Here is a 13,387-nt window from a genome sequence, read left to right on the forward strand (position 1 = left end):
TTATCCCTTGTTTTTTAATTCTTTGTGATACCAATAATACATTCTACTTAAAAGTTTCTAGAAATAAGGACATTTGGTTGCTGACCTAATTTAAGTGAACAGAAATAGTGTGATGACATGAGGATTCTTTTTTCCAGCTTGAGCAGTACTTATTTTGTGACATTGGAAAAGCTTTCTCATTTCTCTGTGCCTCAGATTTACTAAATCATGTTATTAACTAATTGTAATAATGTTTAATATTTGCTGAATGATGAAAGAAATTGAAGACAACACAAACAGGTGGGAAGATATACTGTGTTCTTAGACTGGAAGAATCATTATTGTTAAAATGACCATACTATCCAAAGTAATCTACAGACTCAATGCAATCCCTATCAAATTACCAATGGCATTTTTCATAGAACAAGAACAAAGTATTTTAAATTTATATGGAAACACAAAAGTCCTCGAATAGCCAAAACAATCGAGAAAGAAGAATGGAGCTGGAAGAATCACATCCCCTGACTTCAGAGTATACTACAAAGCTGCAGTAATCAAAATAGTATGGTGCTGGCACAAAAACAGACATGTAGATCAATGGAACAGGATAGAAAGCCCAGAAATAAACCCACACACTTATGGTCACAATTAATCTGTGACAAAGGAGGCAAAAGATACACAATGGAGAAAAGACAGTCTCTTCAATAAGTGGTGCTGGGAAAACTGGACAGCTACATGTAAAAAAATGAAATTAGAACATTCTCTAACACCATATACAAAAATAAACTCAAAATGAATTAAAGACCTAAATATAAGACCGTATACTCTAAAACTCCTAGAGGAAAATGTAGGAGGAACACTCTTTGACATAAATCACAGCAATATTTTTTTGGATCTATCTCCTAGAGTAATGGAAATAAAAACAAAAATAAACAAGTGGGACCTACTTAAAAGCTTTTTCATAGCAAAGGAAACCATAAATAAAACAAAAAGACAACCTACAGACTGGGAGAAAATATTTACAAAGGAATATATTTTGTCACTCCCTTCTGGCCTGCAAAGTTTCTGCATAAAAATCAGCTGATAGCCTTATGGAGGTTCTGTTGTATATGAGTCTTTGTTTTTCTCATGCTGCCTTTACAATTCTCTCTTTATGTTTAACTTTTGCTATTTTCATTATGATATGTCTTGGTGTGGGTCTATTTGGGTTCATCTGGTTTAGGACCCTCTGTGCATCCTGTACTTAGATATCTGTTTCCTTCTTCAAGCTTGGGAAATTTTCAGCCATAATTTCATTAAATACATTTTCGACCCCTTTCTTTTTCTCTTCTCCTTCTGAGACGCCTATAATGCAAATGTTGGTATGCTTGGTGTTATCCCAAAGATATCTTAAACTGTTTTCATTTGTTTTAAATTTGTCTTTCTTTTTACTGTTCTGATTGGGTGATTTCCATTATTCTATCTTCCAGATCAGTTATGCATTCTTCTATATCATTTAGTCTGCTATTCATTCCTTCTAATGTGTGTGGGGTTTTTTTTTATTATTTCAGTTAATATATTCTTCAGTTATCACTGATTCTTTTTTATATTTTCTAGTTTCTTTTAAAAATTCTCATGGTATTCATCTCTTCTTTCCCCTAATTCATATTAGTAATGCTTTGAATTCTTTATCTAATCAATTTTTTATTTCTGTTTCAGTAGTTGTTTTTTCAGAGGTTTTCTTTTGCTCTTTCAATTGAGACAAATTCCTCTGTCTTCTAATTTTGCTTATCTTTCTCTGTCTTTATTAAATTAGGTCAAACAGTTACCTATGGTGGTCTTGAAGTGGTGTTCTTACATAGGAGCATCCCTATATAGTCTGTGTGCCCAGTGGCTTTGGTGGGAGAGCTGGATTTGATATGAACACAAGTCAGATCTTTCCTCAGGATGTGCTGGCAGCTATCACCTTGGTAGGAGGTGGTGCTGGAGAAGGAGGGGCTAGGGCTGGAGCCAGGTGTGGGGCAGGGTCAGGTCCCAAGTACTAGAGCAGAAGCCTGAGGGTTGGGTCTGAGCCTGCTCAGTTCCTTTTAAGTGTGTGCTCTTTCCCCTCCCAGTACCAGCACCCTAAACCCAGAGGGGTGACAGTGTTAGAGCAAGAGAGGCTGGTATGGGTATTTGGTTAAGGTCAGGGTACCGGGTGTAGTAGTCTGGCCACTGTCAGAAATATGGTCTGCCTCTGATATGCTGGCTGTGTAATTGCCAGTAGTGGTTGCCACCTCCCCGTTGATATGCTGCTTAGGATTTGAGCCACCACAGTGTCTCACAGCTACGCTGTTTCCTTGGTCATGGCATCTCTTTGCTCCATTGTGGTTTGCTTGGCTCAGGCTGGGATGCCATCAGGGTGGTTGTGGGAAACCAGTCAACCGCACAGTTTCAGTCCTCCCTTTCCACTCCCTCTGTCCTGTTTCCGGTTCAAGCAAGCATTTGCATACTTCTCAGGAGCAGAGTCCAGCCTTCCCATAGTCCTCCTGCTAATCCCACTGGCCCTCTGACCAGCCAAGGGGGCTTGTCTTCCTTTTGTTGGATTCCAGGACTGGAGCACCCAAAGTGTGGCTTGAACCACTCACTCTCCAGGGAGAGTCTCCACCCATGTAATCTCCTTTTTCTTCTGAGTCACCTCCCAGAGCACATGTCCCTACCTGATCACTTTTCTTCCCTTGCTACTTGATGCTGCGTGTATCTTTCTTACAGCCTTGGTTGTACAGGAGTCTGTCTGCCAGTCTTCAGTTAGTTTTCAATGAGAATTGTTCCACAAGTATATGTATTTTCTGATATATTAGTGGGGAGAGGTGAGTTCCATATCCTCCTACTCCACCATTGTCTGCCCAAATGCTTTAAATGTCATTTAGATCTTGGGTTAATGACAGAAAAGAAGAAACATAGAAGTATAGAACTAGTTTCTTCCTTTGGTGAACTTTATTTTGAAGATTAAAAATGAGTACTGAGCTGACTGGTGTTCAGTAAAAATTACACATGATGAAGGCATTGTGGTATGTGATACATGTACTGGATGTGGATCACAGTTCTGTCCTCATCTTGGCTCCTCAGTCACCATGATCGTCATTTTCAGGGCATCTCTCAAGCTTTTGTGTCCCTGTAGGGAGATGCTTGCCCAGCTCACTGCACAGGGTATTTATGGTGATCCAGTGGTTGTGATATATGTGAAGGTGTAACCTAAACAAAAGTGAAAGTGAGTAATAAACAATTTAAAGTTTAAACTCTTAGAGACTCTTAGGAAAAACATTCATGCACATTAAGTGCTACACTGTAAGGATTATGTAAACCAATTATTTCTTTACATCTGATGAGTAAGGGTAATTTTACTTTCCAGGTAGCACATTAACTACCTCGATGTTCTTTGACCCTGAAAACAGTTTTGCTCTTGGCTAAAAGCAACCAGTAATAAAATTCCCTTCCATTCTCATGATAATACAGGGTCAAGATTATAGAATCTTGAATTCTGATCAAGAGATATTGTACAGAACTGCAGTACCTTGCAAATAAAGGGACTAGTCATTTCCTGGGGTGTATCCTGTGTAATAAGGGATAAGCATCTATAGTCAGTATTTTAAAGAGAAAATGCTGAAGGATAGAAAAATCTTTTTAAATTCCAGCACTGCACAGAGCAGTTATTGAGGAAGGAGAGACCAAAGAATCCCAAAAATTGGTATTAAAAGCTCTAATACTGCATTGAACACATAGGAGAGTTATTCAGGACATTATAGGATTCAACAGTGAAAGATGGGGATATACGTGAAACCAGAAGAAAGAGATACTCAGAGACTTCTGGCTAAAATGTCCTGTTAACTCAAGAAAGGGGAAATAGAAAAACAATGTAATTGACAAAATTAAATACTACTTGTAGCTTGTTAAATATATATTTATGTTTGAGTTAGTACTTGTCTAGTGAATAGTGTGTAGTTTCTTCCACTATGTAGCTTCAGGTATAACTGACTGTTTATGAGGTCCTGGATTGAAAGAAAATCAAATACCACTAAAGTAGTCACATATATTGGGTATGATTCAATAAATAGTTTTAGTCAGGGGCCTGGTACCCGTATCAATTAGCAGTAAGTCTCTCATTACAGAATGATAATTTAATTACTTATTCTATGTCTTATATGAAGAAAGTGCTTTGAAAATTATTTCTGTTGATCACACAATTATGGAGCATTCACGTTATCCTCATTTAATCCTCACAACATCTCTTGTGTGGAGAGAGTGTTTCAATTATTCAAGCCATTTTCTGAGGAGGAATCTGAGACTTTGTGTGATTCTATCACTTGCCCAAGCACGTCTGACTAACAAGAAGCACACAGGGGATTTGAAACACAGGGTATTCTGACTCCAGAATATGAGCTATCGATAATGCATGGCTGGATTTCTTACTATTCCTCATCTCACATACGGAAAAGAATAAGTGCAGTTTTTCAAAAGCACATAGAGTTCTGGACAGAGTGCCAGGGCTTTAGTTCATGGCAATGCCACCATTCCCCTTATCCAGACAGTTTTCTTTCTGCAGAGCTATTGATGAGAGAGAACATTGTCTTTGGTTTTATAGCTGGTGAACAGTGAATAAGATATTCTCAGATATAGACTTGTGCTTTGTCACTAAGTAAAAATGATTGCAGCTACAGCAGTTAAGCACATGAACTCTGTTTCTCAGTTCTGTCATCTATCAGGTCAAGTAGTGATTTTTAAGCTTCTTTAGGATTTCCGGAAGACTAGGCTAAGAAATGCACAGTTTGACTGGTATCAGTAAATAAAAGATTGCCAGGCAGAAACATACTGAGTGTTTGTGTGCGTGTGTGTATGTGTGCGTTTGTGTGCGTGTGCATGTGCACGCATGTATACCTGTGTCTGTACGTTCATATATTACTTGCATAATTATGTAACTTTTCTAAAATTTAAAATACATTGAGATATACATCAGGTCACACTTTTTATTACTAACTCTGCCTCTTTCTAATGCTGTTGAATTCCCAAAGCAAAGACTGCCAAGAGAAAACTTAAAATTATGTAATTTAAGCATAGTAATTATTTTGCTTAAAAGCATATTGCTTTGTCCAGTGGACATAAAGACACAGATGGACAACTTCTAAAATACTGATACACTTTTAGGATAGAAGTGAATTTTGCAAGGGCTACTCATTCATCAAGAAATATTGTTAGGGCTTCCCTGGTGGCGCAGTGGTTGAGAATCCGCCTGCCGATGCAGGGGACACGGGTTCGTGCCCCGGTCTGGGAAGATCCTACATGCCGCGGAGCGGCTGGGCCCGTGAGCCATGGCCGCTGAGCCTGTGTGTCCGGAGCCTGTGCTCCACAATGGGAGAGGCCACAACAGTGAGAGGCCCGCGTACCACAAAAAAAAAAAGAAAGAAATATTGTTAGAAGCCAAGGCCTTATTCTCAGACCTTGTCTGTTTTCTCTGCTTTCCTTCCATAAGGCAGGCACCTGTTATTTATTCTCAGTAGATGTCTGATATTATCTTTCCAGAAATTCTTCACCATGCATAGATGTATATTGGAATTTGGGTCTCCTTTATCAGTCCCTTTACTCTTTTTGCAATCAACCCCCTCAGACTGCTCCCAAAGTCAAGGAAGGGGGGGGTCCTTTTCTTTTTAAGGGATATGTCATTAATAGACACAGGGATAAGATATGAAATTGATAGCAGGTACTAAGGTGTTGCTCACTACAGATGTGGAGAGAAGTAAACACATCAAAAGAGTGACTCTTAGTTGGAGCTAAGAACTCATAATATTGAGTGTTACGCTGAGAGTTTTTTAAAAATTTCAATTTTTAATCTTCCCAAATATCCTTCTCCCACCGGATTTCCTCATGCCTTTTTGTCAACCGGTTCTCAAATTCAAAGTTTGCTGAATGATCACCACCCCAACAACTGGTCTCTGTCAATTATCCTGTTGTATTTTCTTCACAGCACATGTCATAATCTGAATATACCTTGTCTATTTGTTCATTATATCTCTCTCTTAGGAAAATGACTAGACTGAGAGACTTTAGTCAAAAACTATTTACACTATGTGGCATCTTTGTGAATTTAGTAAGTTATCTAGTATGACTAAGCCTCTGTTTGCACATCTACAAAACTGGACTAGTAAAAACTTAAAAACTGTTGTGAAGATTAAAAATAATAATGTGCATAAAGCTGTTGAGCATTGGCCAACATACATTAAGGATCACTTCTCACTGCACTGTATTCTCATTATAATGATCAAATCCAATCCACTATAATCTCTCTTCTAAACCTCTGAAATACTGTTCGTCACTTTTCCCTTCATTCCTCTCCTATTTTCATAGAAGACATGTTTCTAAACATAAATAAAATCATACTATGTCCCAGTTTAAAACACTGTTTTCACCCTCAGAATGAAATCTAAACTCCTTAAAATGGCCTAGATGACCCAGCAAGATCTGGTTATTTATTGCCTACCTTTTATGACGTCATTTTATACCACTCTTTCCCTCTCACACTGACCACTCTTTTGTTCCTTAAATATAACAAACTCTTCTCCCATATTTTTTTTACATTTTTCATTGCTTACTGTTTAAGGAAATACAGAAATTGAACAAGTTTATTAAAAAATGAAACACATACTCTGAAAATGAATTTCTAGAAATAAATATCTAACAATGGATGAATCAAACAGAGTAGATACCAAGAGAGGGAGAATAAGTGAATTGGAGGAAATATCTGGCAAATATAGCATGCAAAGGAAAAGAAATGGAAAAAAATGGAAGAGCAGTTGAAGTACAGTGTGTAGAATGAGAAGCCCCGAATAGTTCTCATAGAACATTTGAAAAGTAAGAGGGAGGGTGGAGGTACATCAGTATTTCAAGAGGCAATGATGTAAAGTTTCCCAGATTGGAGGAACATACAAAGCATACAAAGGACAAATAAAAACAAATCCACATTTATACATGTTACAATGAAACTACAGAACCTGGGAGATAAAAATAATGAAGTCACCAGAGAAAATAAACTGATTACTTTCAAGAAACAACAGTTAGACCAAAAGGAGTTATTTCACTTCCGTCAGCAGATACCAGAAAATAGTGGCGTGATCATTCCTGAGTGATACATACATACACAGGATTTCATTGAAAGAGCGAAGGATTTATTTCCATCTGTTGAGACAAAGGATCTGGTGCACTTTGATCATTGCTCTACTGCCAGTGTCTAGAATGGATGGTAGAAACTCCTGTGCTATTTTCTGAATGAATTAATTAATGAATAAATCAATTAAAGGGCTCAAAAATTGTCATTAGTATAAATAAAAATAATGAACAGGTAGAAGTCACAAAATTTACAACATTCAAACAGTACTTGTCCCATCTCCCTTCTGAGATGGTACATGACATTTATAAATTTGCAGTTAACTTCTGAGAGAGGAGCTTGCAAAACTTTTCTCCTTTTGACCCACCGTTGTAAAGAACAAAGACTACTTCTTCCCAGTGTGAGGATCCAGCAAGACAGACACCAGAGAGCATCTCATAGCCTCTGTAGAGAACAATTTGAATATCTGAAAACCTTTCACTGAACATACTCCAGTGCTGTTCATCACTCAAGTTATGGATTCTTTCTTCTGTTAAGAATCGAAATATTATAACTTCTACTCATTCTACTTTTATGTTGCTCTTAGGAGTTAAAATATAATCAATTTTCATGCTGTAAAGGCATTTTGGAATATCAATATATATTTTTTTAGAGACTTCACTCATCTAACTATAGTTGTGTTTATTTCTTCTCTACCCCATTGTTCTTGTTCCATTAGGTTTATGAGCTGATATGTCATAGAATTGTATTTTCTAGTAATATATGCATATGTGTATAATGGATATAAAAAAAACTGACTGCTATGTTTAGTAGTTTTATTACAAGATTAAAACTTTTTATTTGCTATAAATTATATCTTGATTTTGCCTATTTATTGAAAGTTAATATACTTTATTTATTAGAGCAATTTTAGGCTTGCACACAATTGAACAGAAAATAAAGGGAGTTCCTATATATTCCCTCTCCCTTGTTTATTATTTACATCTTGCATAGATGTGGTATACTTGTTACAGTTGATGAATGAATATCAATACATTATTATTAATTAAAGCCCATGGTTTACATTAGGTTTCACTCTTTGTGTTGTACTGTTCTTTTTGGTTTTGACAAGCACATAATGCCATGTATCCACCATTACACTATCACATACCATTACAGCATCATACTCAATAGTTTCACTGCCCTAAAAAAACCCTGTGCTCTACCTATTCGTCACTCTCAAACCGCTTGCAACATCTGTTCTTTTAAATGTCTCTATAGTTTTGTCTTTTCTAGAATGTCATATAGTTGGAAGCATACAGTATGCAGCCTTTTCATGCTGGCTTCTTTCATGTACATATATATATACACATACACACACATACATTTAAGGTTCCTCTGTTTCTTTTTTGTGGCTTGATGGCTTGAGAGCTCCTTTTGTCTTTTAGCACTGAATAATATTCCATTGCATGGATATACCACATTTATGGATATACCATAAATATATCCATTTACCTATTGAAGGATATCTTGGTTGCTTCTAAGTTTCGGTGATTATCAAAAAAGTTCCTATAAATATTTGTGTGCAGGTTTTTGTATGGACATAAGTTTTCAACTCATATATTCCTTGACATAAATATCAAGGAATGTGCTTGCTGGCTCATGTGGTAAGACTGTGTTTAGCTCTGTAGTAAACTGCCAAACTGTCCTCCAAAGTGGCTGTACCATTTTGCATGCCCACTAGCAATGAATAAGAGTTTCTGTTGCTCTACATCCTCATCAGCATTTGATATTGTCAGTTTTTTTTTTTTAGCCATTCTAATAGGTACGTAGTGATGTCTCATTTTAATTTGAAATTTTCCAATGATAAATAATGTTTAACATCTTTTCATATGCTTATTTGTTATCTGTATATTTTCTTTGGTGAGGTGTCTGTTTAGATATTTTACCCACATTTTATTTGGGTTATTTGTTTCCATATTGTTGATTTTTAAGGTTTTTTTTGTATATTTGGATATAGTCCATGAGATATGAGTTTTGCAAATATTTTTCTTGCCGTCTGTGCCTTGTTGTTTCATACTTTAATACTGTATTTTGCAGATCAGAAGTTTTTAATCATAATGAAATACAGCTTATCAAAATTTCCTTTCACAGATCATGCTTTTGGAGTTGTTTTCTAAGAAGTCATTGCCAAACCGAAGGTCACCTAGATTTTCACCATTATTGTTTCCTAGAAGTTTTATAGTTTTGCAGTTTTTGCATTTTGCACTTAGGTCTCTGACCCATTTTGAGTTCATTTTTGTGAACAGTTTAGGGTGAGTGTCTAGTTTTTTGAGTTTTTTTGTTTTTGGGGGGTTTTTCTGCATGTAGTTTTATTTTTTTATTTGTGCTTCAACAAGACCTATTGTTTTATTGATTGAAAATTTATTCCTGTTGGAGAGAGTTACATATACTAAATTGTTGTGGTTAGTTGTATTAGATTTCCATTGAAGCCATTTCATAAATTAAAAGTTGTATTAGTTGGCTCAGGATGCCATAACAATATATCATAGACTGGGTGACGTAAAAAACAGAAAAAAAAATTTTTTCACAGTTCTGGAGACTGGAAATCCAAAATCAAGTTTCCAGCAGGGTTTGGTTTCCGATGAGAGCTCTCTTTTTAGCTTGAAGATGGCTATCTTCTTGCTGTGTTTTCACATGGCAGAGAAAGAGAGAGAAATCTCTCTCTTCCTCTTATAAATCTACAATTCTGTCAGATTATGGCCTTGCCCTTATGACCTCATTTTACCTTAATTACTTCCTAAAGACCTTATCTCCAGATACAATCACATTGGGGGTTAAGTCTTCAATATAAGAATTTGGGAGAAGTAAATAATGTTTATATAGCAAATGTGAATCTTATTTACTTAAATATATTACAGAATTTTAAATTCAGACTGTTGTATGAAGACTTTACCACTTTTTAATTGAATGGGGGGCTCTATATCCTTAAGTCAAATGAGATCATCTTAAGAATCCCTGTTTTACAGATCACTTAGAAAATATATTCTATCATTTTTTCACCGTAGGCAGTTAGAAGCTGTGTGTGTATGAGAGAGAGAGAGAGAGAGAGAGAGAGAGTGAGTGTGTGTGTGTGTGTGTGTGTGTGTGTGTGTGCACGCGCACGTGTGTGTGTTGGTTTTGTTTTGGGTTTTTTGTGGTATTTTTTGCTTCTTTTACCTCCTTTATACCAGCTATAAATTCTTGAAGGATCACTGATTAACCTCAATGTTGTTTAAATATTGACCCAGAAAATTCTTAATACCAGTCAGACTTTAGTGACTGAACTGTACAGGGATAAAGTATCCTTTGTGGACCCTGATAGTAAGTTTTTCTTTTTTTTAACTGGGTAGCATTAAAACACTGGCAGGGAATAGGGAAGACTTCAGCAAGACTTCATTTCTGCAAATTACTTTGAACTTAAGCCATGTTAAAAATCATAGTACATAACAATAAGAATTTAAAGGAATAATAACCATAATACTGAATCATAGTATTCCTGAGTATTTAGAATATTCTTTATATTCTTTTGTTAAAAACATTTTTTTCAGAATGGTATATGAAACTGGTTATGAAAATGGTATATGTTCATACTGGTAAATCATGGGAAATAGGACTTCCCTGGTGACGCAGTGGTTGAGAATCTGCCTGCCAATGCAGGGGACATGGGTTCGAGCCCTGGTCCGGGAAGATCCCACATGCCGCGGAGCAACTAAGCCCGTGTGCCACAACTACGGAGCCCATGTGCCACAACTACTGAAGCCCGCACACCTAGAGCCTGTGCTCCGCAACAAGAGAAGCCTCTGCAGTGAGAAGCCCACGCACTGCAACGAAGAGTACCCCCCACTTGCCACAAATAGAGAAAGCCCACGTGCAGCAACGAAGACCCAACGCAGCCAAAAATAATTAATTTTAAAAAAATCATGGGAAATTTATACCCATGTACAATGTCCTTGCCTTGTGATTGTAAGATTATTATTTATAAACATTTAACTTGAGGTAATAGAAAGAGTATTGATGGGGCCTATAAGGTCCTAAATGCTGTGTCTTATTCCATGTCACCTTAGATGTTCATTTGATTTTTCTGGTACTCAATTTGAGTTAAAAAAAAAAAAAGACAATATAACATAAAGTGTCTTCAAAAACAAAGTATGTTATTTCCTTTTAAAGAAGTATCTAAGAAATATGCTGATTATTATGTACTTAGCACTGTGAACATGAAAGGGAAAGAATGAGAAGACACAGGATACATAAAGCAGAAAGTCTTCTTACAAATGATGATAATTACCACACCACTTTTAAAACAATCTGATTTGAAAGAGGCAGTAATTAATGACTTGTGAAATAATTGGGAACATAGACTCCAGTAGTGGCAGGCACATTTTAATAAGTGAGGGCTGGAATGGTTATGGGAAGTTTCATAGAGGAGATGACAGGCAGAAAATACTCCCTCCCTGCAAAGATGTCTCTGCTCTAATCCCCGGAACCTATGAATACGTCCCCTTACATGGCTGTGATGGTTAATTTTATGTGTCAGTTTAGCTAGGCCAGGGTACCCAGATTTTTGGTCAGTCTAAATGTTGCTGTGTAGGTACTTTTTAGATGAGATTAACATTTAAATAGACTGAGTAAAGTAGATTAACTTTCATGAGTCGGTAGGCCTCATCTGTTCATTTGAAGGTCTTAAAAAAAAACTGAAGGTTTTCCCCTAAGGAAGAAGGAATTCTGCCTTCAGACTGCCTTCGGGTTTGAGAAACAACATCAGTTCTTCCCCTGGTTCCCAGACTGCTGGCCTCTCTGCAGCTTTCAGTCTTGCCAGCCCCCACGATCCTATAACCCAATTCCTAATTCCTGAAAAAGAATCTATCTCTCTCTCTACCCACCCCACCTCACCCCTCAAACACACACACACACACACACACACACACACACACACACACACACCAATGGTTCTGTTTCTCTGGAGAACCCTAATACAATGGCAAAAGGGATCTAGAAGATGTGATTAAGAACAGGGATCTTGAAACCTTGAGATAGGGAGAATATTCTCAGTTATCCAGGTGGACCCGATCTAATCCCATGCATCCTTAAAATGGAAACACTTTCCTGGCTATGGCTAGAGGTTAGTATGACTATGGAAGAAGAGTCAGTGGCCAGTTTTGGAAATGGTGGAGAAGGCGTGAGCCAAGGAATGTGGGCAGCCTCTTAGCAAGGAAATAGATCTTGTCTAGAACCTCCATAGAGGAGCACAGCCCTGTTATATCTTTTAGTGCAGAGACCCATGCAGAGCTTCTTACCTAAGGAACTGTAGATAATAAATTTGTGGTGTTTTAAGCCACTAAGTTTGTGTTTCAGTGGCAATAGGAAACATACTGGGGAGGTGGAATTTATAGCCTGAATAGGACTTGAATAAGAGTTGTGTAGGCAGAACTGAATTGCAGGCCTGATTGTGGAGTGCTCCTGTACTAAAGGAGGCTGGCTTGACTAGAGTGGAGGATAAAGCTTCACTTAGGCATAAACCTTCATGTTTCTGCAGTGGAGGTTGACACAGCTGACACTCTTAAGTCTGAGGAAGATGGCACTGCTCCTGAAGCTGCCATGGGTGCAGAAGGGCAGCTGAGTGAGAACACCAGTTTTGCCACTTAACTACCTCAGACCCCAGTTGTCTGAAATTGCAACTTTTTACATATAATCATAGGTCATGATATTTAAGGCTATAAAAGATATAAAGAGGTTGCTTGATCTAGGCCTCTGTCTTCATGTAGCCAGTTACTGTCATCCTTATGAACAAAATACTGTAACTGAGACCCAAAGGAGAGCCGTCATATGTCTGAGGTGGTCCCGCTAGTCATCCACAGAGTAGACTAAAATGCAGGTCTGATAGCACCTTTATGTGAGAATCTTCAAAAAAAGAGAGCTTCACAATTACCAAATATATAAGTTTAAAACGTATATTGATATGTTTCTCTAATATAAAACACTTTGAAATTTCACTTTAGTTTTTAAATAGCTCATCATACACACTGAGGGCTTTGTTTTTCTCTGTAAGTAATCGTATCCCTCAATCCCAAAATATGCGAGGAGCAGAAAAACTACTTGAGCTCTATGACTGACTTCTTTTCTTACCTGAATTTTTTGACCAATGGATTGCCTATGATTTTTCAACGATATTTATTGTTTGCTTATTCAGCCGTGGACATGGTAGAGAATAATCTCTTGAATAAATGACTTAAAGGGATTAATCCCATATATCAATGCTTGTCAGTGTTATAAGAA

This window comes from Physeter macrocephalus, chromosome 7 (genome assembly GCF_002837175.3).
Source record: "Physeter macrocephalus isolate SW-GA chromosome 7, ASM283717v5, whole genome shotgun sequence".
Classification (NCBI taxonomy): Eukaryota; Metazoa; Chordata; class Mammalia; order Artiodactyla; family Physeteridae; genus Physeter; species Physeter macrocephalus.